Raw genomic sequence first — 13420 nt, 5'->3', positions numbered from 1 at the left:
GAAAATGTTATGCTTGTGGGTCTACTGACCATGTGAAAGGGGATCCCAGATGCAAGGGTAACCCTTCAGGGGTCCACAATGTCTCCTTAGCCTTTTCCCCGAGGAAGAAGTCCTAATGGCAAGTGGAAACTTTCAATTACTGCTGAAGACCCCATTGGAGTCTCTGCCAGTGTTTCTTTAGTGTCCCTGAGTCTGTGGGAACAACAAAATGTAGATGTCTATAATTCAATTCCAGATAACACAAAATAATATTACAAGGACAGTGCACTTGTAAATGGTCAGGAGACCCCTGCTATTAGAGACACGGGGGCCAGCATTACAGTGGTGGATGACTCTTTTTTACAAACCTGAGGATGTTGCTAAGGCAGCCAAAGGCATCACTAAGCTTGCTGGAGGCCCTGTCCAAATGCTTCCTAGACTACCAGCTCTCATCCAGTGCAACACCATGACTGTCAAGATACCTGTTAGTGTACAAAGGGAGGTGCCTGGGAGAGTCCTGTTGGGGAATGACTTGAAGACTCTTGGAGTTGTATCAAGCACCCCCAGTCCTCCCAGCAAAAGGAAACTGGAGCAGACAAGGAAGGCAGGAGAGATTACATTAACTGACTCTCTAGTGGATGTTACAGAGGAATCTATAACACCCAGTCCACAGGAACTACTCTGGCTGCTATTTCAAAGAAGAATGAGACAAAGAGGTCTCAAAGAAAAAGCCAGAAAGCACTCCTGTGCTACCAACAAGGACATCCTAGAGAGGACTGTCCAAAGTCACACCTGTGACTGCGACACCAGCTGAGGCTGAGTGTGAGGAACAACCAGGAAAGGTTGAATCAGCTCCTGAGGATTCAGAGCTGGAAGAAGACTTTACCCCTGTTGGAGATCTGGATCCTAAAGACCATCCTGAGCTGCAGTCTTTACTGGCAGAATATGGCCCCTGTAGGGCTGACTTCAGCAGAGGTCAAAGAGAGTGCCCTAATCTTGAAGGTCTTCGCCAACAGGCAGCTTCCCAACTGGACGGGCAAGGGCCAGGGAAGCATAAGTTGTACTGGGAAGATGGCCTCTTCTACAGTGATCCGACTGAGTCTATCCCGGGGGACTACAGAAGACTTGTAGTGCCTCTAGAGACAAGACACCAGTTCCTACAGTTAGCCCGCAAGATTCCTTTGGCTGGTCACTTGAGCTTCAAGAAGACCAAGGAAAGGCTTTCTCTGTATTTCTACTGGCCCAAGTTGGGGTCTGATGTAGATAAATTCTGTAGGAGCTGTCACACTTGTCAGATATCTGGCAAGAGTTGATCCTAGAATGTGGCACCTTTAGTGCCTCTCCCAGTGGTGGGAGTCCCTTTTGAGAGGGTAGGAATCGACATTGTTTGTCCCTTAGACCCTCCAACCTCTTCAGGCAATTGATTTATATTGGTTGTAGTAGACCATGCTACTAGACATCCTGAAGCTATACCTATGAGGACTGTTACAGCTCAGGCTGTTGCTAAGACCCTACTTGATATCTTTACCAGGGTAGGTTTTCCTAAGGAAGTAATCTCTGACAGGGGATCCAATTATATGTCCCACTACATGCATGCCATGTGGAAAAGCTGTGGAGTGATTTACAAGTTCTCAACTGCCTACAATCCCCAGACAAATGGGTTGCTAGAGAGGTTTAACCATACTATGAAGAGCATGATAGGTGCTTTAGAGGAACCCCTTAGTAGAAAGCGGGACCTTCTACTGCCATGCCTTCTATTTGCTTATAGAGAAGTCCCTCAGGAGGGAGTGGGATTATGTTCCTTTGAGCTTCTCTATGGCCATACAGTGAGAGGTTCATTGACCCTAATTAAGGAGGGGTTGGAGAGTGCTCCTTCTCCCAAGCCAGAGAGAGTCACTGACTATGTGTTAGGTCTCCGGAAGGAGAATGACTCACATGATGACAGAAGCATCTAATAATTTAAAAGCAGGTCAGGCTCTGGTGAAGCATTGGCATGACCAGAAGGCCAACATGGTTGAGTTTACTCAAGACCAGCAATTTTTAATTATGGTCCCTACAAGGCAGAGGGTCTTACAGGACAAATGGATTGTAACCTTCAAGGTTATGGGAAAACTTGGAGAGGTCAATTATCTGGTGGACTTAGGCAACCCTAAGGAGGCCGCCAGGGTCTTTCACACCAACCGTCTAAAAGCCTATGCCTCAAGACCAAAATTGGTAGCTTTGCTTCTACCTTCAGCTCAAGAGGAGGAAGAGCGTAAACCTCTACCTGATCTCCTCAGGGGACAACCTTTAGATGAGAAAATAGGAGTTAATCTCTCTTCTAATCTGACATTGGAGCAACAGGAGGAGTGCACGTTTCTGTTAAATCAGTTTACTGCCCTGTTTTCATTATCACCAGGCTTGACGTCTTGGGGCCAGCATGATATTCTCACTTGTGACTGTTTACCTGTTAAAAGCAGAGGTTACAGCATGTCCGATAATGTAAGAACCATATAAAGGAAGAGGTCAACAAGATGCTTTATCTCAGGGTAATAGAACCCTCTACCAGTCCATGGTCTAGTCCATTTGTACTAGTACCAAAGGCAGGATGCAATGAGTTGAGATTCTCTGTGGACTATAGAGCTCTAAATGCAGTCACTAAGACTGATGCCCATTCTTTACCCAGGTCAGATGAGCTGGTGGACAAACTTGGGTCAGCCAAGTACCTCAGTACATTTGACCTAACATCAGGCTATTAGAAAATAGCTCTGACAGACCATGCTGTTAAGGGACTTCAATTCAGTACTCCAAATAAGTCAGTGCCCATTCTGGGATGCCCAATGAAAGCCCTTATTTATATATTTTTATGACTAGTTCATAAATCTGGATGATAAACCCTTGTGTAACGCCCCTCTCTTTGAATCCCCCTGACCTCACTGAGCCAAGAAGTAGGTTTGTTTTGCAAATTAAAAGATTTATTTGAAAATTAAACAATATATATATATCACACTTTATAACAAATTAATATTTGATCGCACACTTATGAATATGACAGTGATAAACAATGGATAATATTAAACTAGCACACTTTTGTAATCACTTAGGAGTTGGTATAGGATGGATAAGGCAGCTGAGAATGCTTTTATGGTTTCAAGTAAAAACAATGATGGAAAGAATGCAGCACAGAAATAAACTGATATGGTTTCAACGGTTACCAGACATTTGGTCGAAATAAATTGGTCGACCAGACAAATGGTCGAACCAATTTGGTCGAAAACCAAATGGTTGAATTTTTTTTTTTTTTATTTTCACCTTTTTTTTTTTTTTGGGGGGGGGGTCCCCACCCCAACCCCTTTTTTTTTTTTTCTTCTAAAAACCCATTTTTTAAAAAAACGAAAACCCGAAAAATAAATATAGAATTAAAAAAAAAATTCGACCATTTGGTTTTCGACCAAATTGTGTCGACCAAATGTCATTCAACCAGTTTTAGGTCGACCAAATGTCTGGACACCGGTTTCAACAAGAGAGAATATAATCACTTTTCCCCTTGTGGCAATTCCCTCCCCCCTATGCAGTATAAAGAGGTGGAAGGAGAGCACACAATTTTCAGGAATACCATCAAATGCAATACCAATTCAGTTCCCCCCTAGCAAGCTTAGAGCACAGGGATGATTTTAAACACAGGCAAAAATACTTTAAATGTGATTTGCAAAGAAGTGAAAATATGCCAAAAATGATTTAAATTCCCTATAGGATATTCAGGGTGGGTGATAGCTACTTAAGATTGGTTTAGGTCAACACTACCAATTATTCAGGAATGGTTATCAGATTGAAACGAATCTCAGCAATGCAAAGCAAAAGACAGCAATTTTTGACAGGTGGTGAAATGAGCTTGTTGCAATTCGCGGCACTTTTTCCGAGTGAGTCGAGCGTGATTACGGAAAAACTATGAGGAGTAGTCGGTTTAGGGCGTGTTGGAAAGCTGAGGATCCTAGCTTTCAAATGAAAGTTAAATCTCGGTCCTAGCACACGCAATTCAAAAGATATGGACGATTTCGTGGAGGTAGATTTTCAGAAATGAACTAATGATTCAGAATGGCAAATGACACTTTCGCAGTTTTAAAATCAGAGAATGGACACGATTTCTATGATGCAGTTCTGGACAGGTTAAAATGGTTTGAATCAGATTATTTTAGACTAAGAGATTCGTTCTGGCACAGTTTTCAGGATACTCACTCCTAGTCTTGGAAGAAATGGGCCTCCGTCACAGATCTGGTCAACAGGTTTAGCTGCGGTTCTCTCGCCACGGACGGTCTCTGGTACCGGTTCTGCTCACAGCGATCTGGGTCAGCTCTGCTCTGCTGGTCTGGATCTCTGGTTCTGGCAAATGTTCTTGGCACTGCACAGCGGTCTGGTCTGGGTCTGGTCTGTGGTTCTGGATACAGCACTGCTTTCTGCGTTCTGGCATAGGGTTCTAGCCAGAATCAAACAGCACAGCCCGGCTGTTGAAGAGTCAGGTTGCAAAAGATTTTGAGGCCTGCTGAAAAGGATTCAGCTTGTGGTTTGGCCTCCCTGCTTTAAGTTCTGGAGTCTAAGTTCTGGATCTAAGTTCTGGTTCTGGAGTCTTTTGGATATTGTCTGGTCCGGCAAAATGCTTCGCAAGAAATCAGTTTGAAATGGAAAAGTGAATGTCTCTACCTGGTTCCCAGTGGCTCCTTTTATGTCTTTAGAAAGTGGGTGGGAAGGCTGACTTTCTATGCCCAACCCTCTGAGGATCCTGATAGGTGAGAGAATCTACCGTCCTCTGATTGGGGAAGAAATGAAGTGTCATCGTGATGAGGTAGGTTTATGGGTCAGAGGATCCTCCCCTTGTCAATTTGCACACAAATCTATTTTTGATCCAAATACATATTTATCTATGTACAATTTTTCTAATATTATATGTCCAGTTAACATATTTTCTGTAGCACCAAATCATCCAATCCCTGTCTTTGTAAGATGGCGTGTCCACTTCTGACAGAATTCTGCCCTTTTCATCCAGAACACAACCTCTAAACTTTTCCAGAATTTACACAAACATGCGCAAGGAATATGGCCATCAGATGATAAAGTGTCAGATTTTTAACATACAGACATTTGGAGTAATACCCTATTTTCCGCTACTGCCCTGCAGAACATACCACAGAGTCCTAACCCCTCTTAAAATGTGCACAGAAAGATCACAAGAATAAATGATATTATTATATAATTTTGACAATTTCGTACTATGAATTATCCATCTTTTTAAAATTATGCTCTTGCCCAGATGGGTGTGGTTTAGGTTCCAAAGCACATGGGGGGGGATTTCTGTCTGTCCCCGCCTCCAGCTCAGGTGGCTCCCAGCAGCACTGCTCCTCCCAGTTTCTTCCAAGAGGAAGCCATTTACGACCCCCCTAATTTAACATTTGCCTGAGCCAAGGAAAGCTCATTGTTCTGTTTCCTGCAGCCCCAGGTACCCCACCCCTAATTCAATCAGAGAGGTGTAATCTCCTTTTGGTGGGAACAGCAGAAGGCAGCCAGGCCTGTGAATGCAGTTGCTGGGCAAGTTTCAACTCTTGTCGGGGTAGTTGCCGGGAAGAATTCAATCTCTTCAAGCCAGGCTTCAGCTAAATGTCACTTTTGTTCCAGTTTTTCTTCATTCAAATCAAACTTAGAATTTTGACACATGCAGCTAGAATGCTGATTCTAAGTTCAAAACTATGACATTTAAACAGTTGCAACCTATGTGACACTCCAAAGTAAATCACTCATTTATTTTAAACATTTCGATTTTAGTGGCTTTAAGTCCAATTTCACTTGAGCTGTTGACATCCACAGCCCAGCCATTTTTGTTATGAACATTATTTTAGGCTCTTCACCTTTCCAGATTTGGTATGCACACAAGACTTCATTCTACCAGACGTCTGCTGGTGTTCAGTAAGATTTTTGAATATCTTGCAATGTTTGAAATATGCATTTTAAGCTTGCATTCAGAGAAACAAAGGTGATTTCAAAGCGCTTTTTGAGCTAACAGGCACTGCTGTTTTTCCTTTGGCACTACGTTTCACACATGGCGCTTCTGGCCCATCACGCTCGCACTGGTGGGTGGCAGGTTAGGCGACCATCTTGGTGTGCGCAAATTGCACGGTTTTCCTGGATTCTGGCGCAAGTGTGGGCTTTTCGGGCATCTTGGATTTTCTAAGCCCACAGCACCAAATGTTGTAGCCTAATAAATCAAACGTGGGTCAAGACACCTGACAATGTCAAGGAGAAAACTGCATTTTCAACCCCAGCTTAAGGTCATGCCTTTTGGATTAAAGAATGCACCTGCAACATTCCAATGGGTGGTTAATCAAGTTCTGAATGGGATGGAGGACTTGTGCATGACATACTTGGATGACATTGCAGTGTTCAGCCCTACTTGGAAAGAATATGTTGACCACTTAGGATATGTTTTGCAGGCTATTGAGCTGGCCGATCTGGCCAGAAAGGCAAGTAAATGTCAAATTGGTCAGAGCAAAGTGGTCTTCCTTGGACATGATGTAGGAGGAAGTGAAATGAGGCCATTGCCTAGCAAAGTACTAGCTGTACAAGAATGAGCCACCCCTACTACCCAAACCCAAGTGAGAGCCTTCTTAGGTCTCACTGTTATTATAGGAACTTCATAGAGAACTATGGGTCCATAGCTTATCCCTTGATGTGATCTCCTCACCCAAATTTCCTAAAAAGGTCAGATGGAATGAGGAGAGCACCAAGGCATTTGAAGGACTTAAGAAAGCCCTTCGTCAAGCTCCAGTCATAAGAGCTCCTGACTACAGCCAAACCTTCATTGTGCAAACAGATGCTTCCAATACAGGTATAGGTGCAGTTCTAAGTCAGCTGAATGAGAAAGGTAGGGAGCACCCCATCTGCTTCATCATCAGAAAGCTGAAGGAATCAGAAACTGAAGAAGTTTAGACCATACTTGTATGGATCTACTTTTGTAATTCAGACTGACCACCAATCCTTTAGATGGTTAATGCAGATGAAGGGGGAAATCCTAAAGTGTTAAGATGGTCAATCAGCCTACGCGGGTTTGATTTTACCATTGAACACAGGTCAGGTTGTAATCACCAAAATGCTGATGGTCTCTCCAAAATGTTTGACTGACTGGAGTAAGGACATTCACCCAGGGCTGGATTAAATCCTCCTGTCCCTTAGTCTGGGGGGACGAGTGTTAGGGAGAGTTCTCATAAATGTGTTAATTCCCTTCACCTTAGAGACACCCAGCAACTTTGCTGGATTTTGAGGACTTGATTTTTTTACCTGGAAAGAGTGTGAGCCTTTTTTCCCACTCTTTCATGTATTTTGATGTGTGTTTTACTCTTGTGTTCTGTGATTATGGAGTTTTAGATAACTCCATAGGCATCATCTTTTCATGTGTGTTATACAGCACTTTCAGCACAGTGACACATTTTAGACTTCCAAAAGGTTTAAATACCTTCTCTGGGGTGAACTACTGTTCCCCAGAGAATGTAAAGTCAAATTGACTTTACTAGTCTTTCCAAATTCCTAGACCCAGCGCACACGATCTTACAGTATCGTGCTGAAGGGGTTACCTAGTATTCCCTGTGTCTACATATTCATGTAGCAGTCAAATGCTACCCTTTCCTATCGGAATAGCTGGTGGCAGTGGTATTACAACGAACTACCATGATTTTTCCTGACCGCAAACACCAGTAGCTAAAAATCGCAGGAGTTTAGTTTTTCAAGATGGCGCCTTAAGCCCCTTTGTTTAAACAGGTCCCGGTCTTCTTTTTTCGCCATTTCTTTTTGGAAAGGTCCTTCTAGAGTTTGTCTCTGCACGCCAAACCATGTTTGGTCCCTTTGTTCGTATGCCTTTGGCGGGCTTCAGGAATGAAGATCGCCTCTCACGCAAGAGTGTCTGGGGTGGGCAGGAAGTGCCCGAAACTCCCTGTGCTTAGTCTCCTAGGAGACCCAAATGTTGGATTGGAGTCATTTTCAGCATGGTCTGCCTGAGGTAAGTAATGACTATGAGCCATAGGACTGATTCCTACTATGAGCCTGGCGCTTAAGGCACCAGGACTGAACCCAGATAGCCCCTAGCCGGGGCTGCTGAGGTTTTACTAAATGTCTAGATGCCTGCTCCCGGGGCTGATGGGCTTGGTCTGGATGGTCCCTTTGTTCGTATGCCTTTGGCGGGCTTCAGGAATGAAGACCGCCTCTCACGCCTGAGTGTCTGGGGTGGGCAGGAAGTGCCCGAAACTCCCTGTGCTTAGTCTCCTAGGAGACCCAAATGCACTCTGGTGTGATTGGCTTCCTGACGGTCTGGCAACGACAGCCACCCTGCTGGGTGAGTGACAGCTAGGCTGGTATGAAAGGGAGAAAACTGTTGAAAAGGCGAGTCTTTTGGACTGGAAAGCAGAGTCGACCACTGGAACCAAAGTCCCGAAGATGAGCTGGAAGAGGACGGCTGCTGCAACTCCTGGACCGTTGGTTTGCCCGGTGAAGCCCTGCTGCAGGTCCGAATTGGCAAGTTCATTTCGACAGAGAAGCCCCTTCAAGTTCGACTTCTTCCTTTGAGTTGATGGGACCAATCAACTCGTAAGCCACCTGGATACCATTCTTGGAGCTGGTTAGGATTCACCAGGGGGAAGAACACCAGCTTGTTTGCTTGACTACAGCTACTCGAACTGAAGTGACTCCATTTTGTCACATTTTCCGACAATCCCATGCAGTGCAGGAGCACCCCAATATCCTCCCTCTTGTCTCCACAACTGAGGCTCAGGAACAGTGAGATCTGCAGGAACTGCCAGGAACCAACGTCTTCTGCTGCATCTTTTGATTCATATTAAGGTACTGTGCCAACCCGATTGAGAGAACGCATCTCTCGCAGTGAAAGTTCATGGAACTTTCCCAACTTGCAGGCCTAATCAGCTTGCGACCCAATATGATTCTTTTTCGTACAAACTACTTCTGAGAAGTTTTGCAAAGACTTTAACGTGTATTTCAAGAACTGCTCTTTCCTATCCAAGACACTAGCCCGTTGACTTTGGCCTAGGCCTATTGAACTGAATTGAGTCTTCTGGTGAACTGAAACTATTTGCACTGCCTAGAGAAAGTATTTGTGATCTATTCTGCCAACTTGTGCCTTTTGCTCCCATTGAACCTAACTGAAATGCCATTGTGCCTATTTCAGGGGAGCCTAATTTTCTCAGAAACTTATGGTTTTGATATTGAAGTGTCTTTGTGTATAATATTAAGTTGCCTCCTTCTAGTGAATGTTTTCTAAATTATTGTGTAATAAATTAATAAGTGTTTTACCAAGAACCCTTGAGTGTAAGTGTCTACTTGAGCCACTGTGACTGAAAGACCTCTGTGTAACATCTTGTACTGCTCACATTCCCTCTTGAGAGAAGCCTGGCTGCTTAGCTCGCTACCAAAAACTGTGTAGTACAGACTTCTACCAAAGGTTGGTTTTGCTTACACCTGTAGTCATAATTGTATGGTTTTGCTTACACCTGTAGTCGTAATTGTATGTGGTGGTCCGGGAGGGTACTGCATGCAATTCTGCCTAACACTCGCCACCTCAGTAACCGCAGTTCACACTATTAAATTGGGCAGCTGTATATGCTACAGAAACAGGACTGCAACAGCAAACTCTGCACCATACACAGCTAAGAAATGTAGCACAATAGGTATTTCGGTTTTGAGACGTATAGGCAGTTTCCAAATACGGGTCTTATTCACAGAAGCAATTTATAATGGCACAATCCCATTGGAAAATGCTGTGAATTGGGCCCTACTAATCTGTCACACTCACCTGTGTCTCTGCAGGAGCAATGGATGAGCCTCCCTTGACCCCGAGTACTCACTTCCCCTGTTTTCACCCAGAGGGATTCCTTGATATTTTGTAAGGTGAGCACTCCATCCTGCATTCGCAGAGGCGCGATTCGCTCATATGAATGATGCCAGCTGTCATGATGCCTACTCCCAGGGATCCGGACCAAGCCCATCAGCCCCGGGAGCAGGCATCTAGACATTTAGTAAAACCTCAGCAGCCCCGGCTAGGGGCTATCTGGGTTCAGTCCTGGCGCCTTAGGCGGCAGGCTCATAGTAGGAATCAGTCCTGGCGCCTAAGGCGCCAGGCTCATAGTCATTACTTACTTCAGGCAGACCATGCTGCAAATGACTCCAATCCAACATGAAGCCTGAAAGGGACTATTTTTCTACAGGGACTATTTTCTTACTTGGGTGTGGTTCTAGGGACTTCTTACCTGGGACTACTTTTGAGGCTATTTAAATCACACCCGACCAGCAACACACGCTTCGCGTTATTCTGCATCCAGCAGCGTAACACTCACCGTGCCTGCAGCCTGCATCCAGTCTTCTGCCACGCCCACCTCGAATCCGGAGCTCCTAAAACAAAGGGGAAAGAAAGGGACAAGGTTAGAAAACAAACTTATTTCTATTCCACACCTGATTCTGGATCCATCTTGTCTCCGGACCTGTACAGAACATCATTTCTGCATGCGCCGCACCTTCAGCTGCAGCGCCGTGCCATACTCACCAGTCTTCACAGCATACTTCGGGTCGGCGCTGCCTCCATCATTTCTTCGCCGAACTTCGGCACCTAGGAGACAAAAGAAAACCACAAGGTGAGCCGAGGGAACCAACAAATATAATTCTTACCACCGTAGACTTACCTGATTTACCACCGGAGGCATCCTTTTGTGACTCTCCATATTTTCACGTGCCGCATCTGTAAAGGGAGACAAAACAACACGTTTTCCTCGTGCAACATTTACCGGACAGCGCCGGGTAATACAGACTCTTACCTGACCGCCACCAGCTGCCACAAGAGCATCTTTTCACGAGCCAGCTGCAAGACAAGAAAGGAAGGGGGGAACAAGAGTGAACATCGGTCATATTGAACTCTATGAACTTAATACTTACTGGTCCTCACCAGGAACCTCAGAGTCAATACTCTCCGGAACTCCGGAACTCTCCCGAGCCTTCAAACCAGTGAAGTAACTGGAATTGACGCACCCCTGCAAATCCACGTAGGATGGAGGGCTCATCTTTCAAGAATATAAGGTGAGATTGCTGTGAGGGCATTTCAGAGGTGATTAGTTGGGGAGGACTGTGGGGGTGCCATCACTTGAATCCACAAGTGGCTAAATCTATCTCTCCACTTGCAGGAGAATATTTTTACGGGTTAAGTAGACAAGATTAGATCCAGTCAGTCATCGCTGCACTACGCACCACGTGGGTGGAGACCGCAGCTGTCCGGGTCCGACCGACGCCCCTGTGGGAGCCAGGTGAGCGTAACACCAATGTCTATTGCCTAAGTTCAGATGCCACACGCTGTTATATGCCTTCACAGCGAGGCCGAGTGTTCAAGGCGCCAGTTTCTTCACTGGCTACAAAGTCTTTTCCACAAGTGAACGTTGCGCGGAGAATGTTTAGTGTCCTGATTGTCCGTATTGTCTTGTTTGCCAAGGTATTTTGTGGGTGAGTAGCGTTACATGTAGAAGTCAGCTGCTGGTAAGTAAGCGCAGCGTCTTAAATTCAAGCGCGCCTGGTAATGTCTCATCCTTTTCCCTTGCAGGAGTGGATTATGTGATATTAGCGCCTCGAGTCCGGGTTCAGCGCTACCAGAGACTTAGTGGTCTGGTAAGTATGTACTGCATTATGAGAGAGAGCGCAGTGCAATAGTCTCCGCGTTATTGGGGCGAGCGCAATGACTAATGTCTCTTCTTTCTTTTGCTGGGGTTTGTGTGCTAGTACAACTGACCTGGATTCCAGCGTTGCAGGAAGATTTGGTGAGTATGCACAGCATTATTGAAGTGCGCGTGCTAACGCTGTTCTTCTTTGTTCTTACAGGTGCGGGTGATGAAGTCCCCTCTTGACCAGAGATAGCTGCGGCGTGGAGAAAGTACAGAGTACCTGTAAGCAGAAGCAGAAAGTTCCAGAGCAGGTAAGGTGAAGCAGGATGTTCTGGAGCAGGTAAGGTGAAGCAGGATGTTCTGGAGCAGGTAAGGTGAAGCAGGATGATCCGGAGCAGGTAAGCTGAAGCAGGATGATCCGGTGCAGGTAAGCTGAAGCAGGATGATCTGGAGCAGGTAAGCAGAAGCTGGCTGATCCAGAGCACGGCAAGTGTGTTGCTGATGCAGTTTACAGTAAGCAACACGAAGCACTGGAAGAATCTTGGGTGTGGCTTATTTAGCCAGCCACACTCAAACACTAGAGAGCTCATGAATTGTCATGCACTAGTGGTAACCAGGAAGTTCCTACAAACACTAGGAAGGAATTAAGTGGAGGTATCTGCTATGGGCTTTTTGTGTGCGTATGCCAGGCCTGCCAAGCCTCCACCCAGCTTGCCCCAACTACCTTCCTGGTACCCATGACATAATCTTAACATGGCACATTGTACCTACAGTACTTGTCATCAATATGTGAAATACTGGCTGACACATTATGCACCCTTTTGCCCGATACAAGACCCACTGTCTCGTTAAGTGAACTTTGGATGATGTATTTCTTTTGTGTTCATCACTGATAGACCTATTGAGAAACTATTGGCACCTCTTCACGATGTGGTGCTCGACAGACTCTGTTCTGTCAATGCGGAAGATTTTGAAGAGTGCATGGTTACATATGTGAGTGTGTAAATGCTCCTCTAGGTTTCCAAGGACTTAATGTACATGGATTTGGAAGCAAAGTGGTTTGGGCATGAACCTCAGACTGAGGATAAGTCTTGAGAGCTGGGTTCGAATTTCACCTCCGCCAATGCCTGTTTGAATTGCCCTTTTTAAAATGTTTTTTTGTAGCTTTTGTTGACTTTGTTTTCATGACTGCAAAAACCAAAAGGGATACATAATATGAGGAAGATGATTTGAATTGATTTGAACTCTCCTTCTGTTCTCATCCTTCTTGACCTTTCCTCTGCCTTTGATACGGTCAATCATGCCTTATAAGCCGGCTCTGTGATACCCTTGGCATCACAGACTTGGCACTGGACCTCTTTCCTATCTGACCAACCATCCCAGGTTCAACTGGAGCCTTTTCTCTCCCCCATCACACCCTCCACCTGTGGCGTCTCTCAGGGTTCTATCCTCTCGCTGTGGCTCTTCAACATCTACCTTGCCCCTCTTGCCCATTTGATCTCTTCCTTCTCTCCTCACTCTGTGTTATGTGGTTCAAGCTTCTCTTCCCTGTCCTCTCTCATTCCTGCCTGTCTGACTGCTATTCAGGCATGGTGTGCTGATAATGATCTCTGTCTTAATGCCAGTAAGACTGAGATACTCCTCATTGAGATCCCAGCTCCCGCCTTCCCTCCTACTCTCTGGCCGCTCTCAATGGGCCCTCTCCCCCCACCCTCCTGTGAGGCAAAAAACATTGGTGTCATCTTTGACTCCTCTGTCTCCTTCTCTCCTCTCAT

Source organism: Ambystoma mexicanum, chromosome 1p (assembly GCF_040938575.1).
Source record: "Ambystoma mexicanum isolate Mex_15411 chromosome 1p, UKY_AmexF1_1, whole genome shotgun sequence".
In the NCBI taxonomy this organism is placed as follows: domain Eukaryota; kingdom Metazoa; phylum Chordata; class Amphibia; order Caudata; family Ambystomatidae; genus Ambystoma; species Ambystoma mexicanum.
This window is presented reverse-complemented; position numbering follows the sequence as displayed.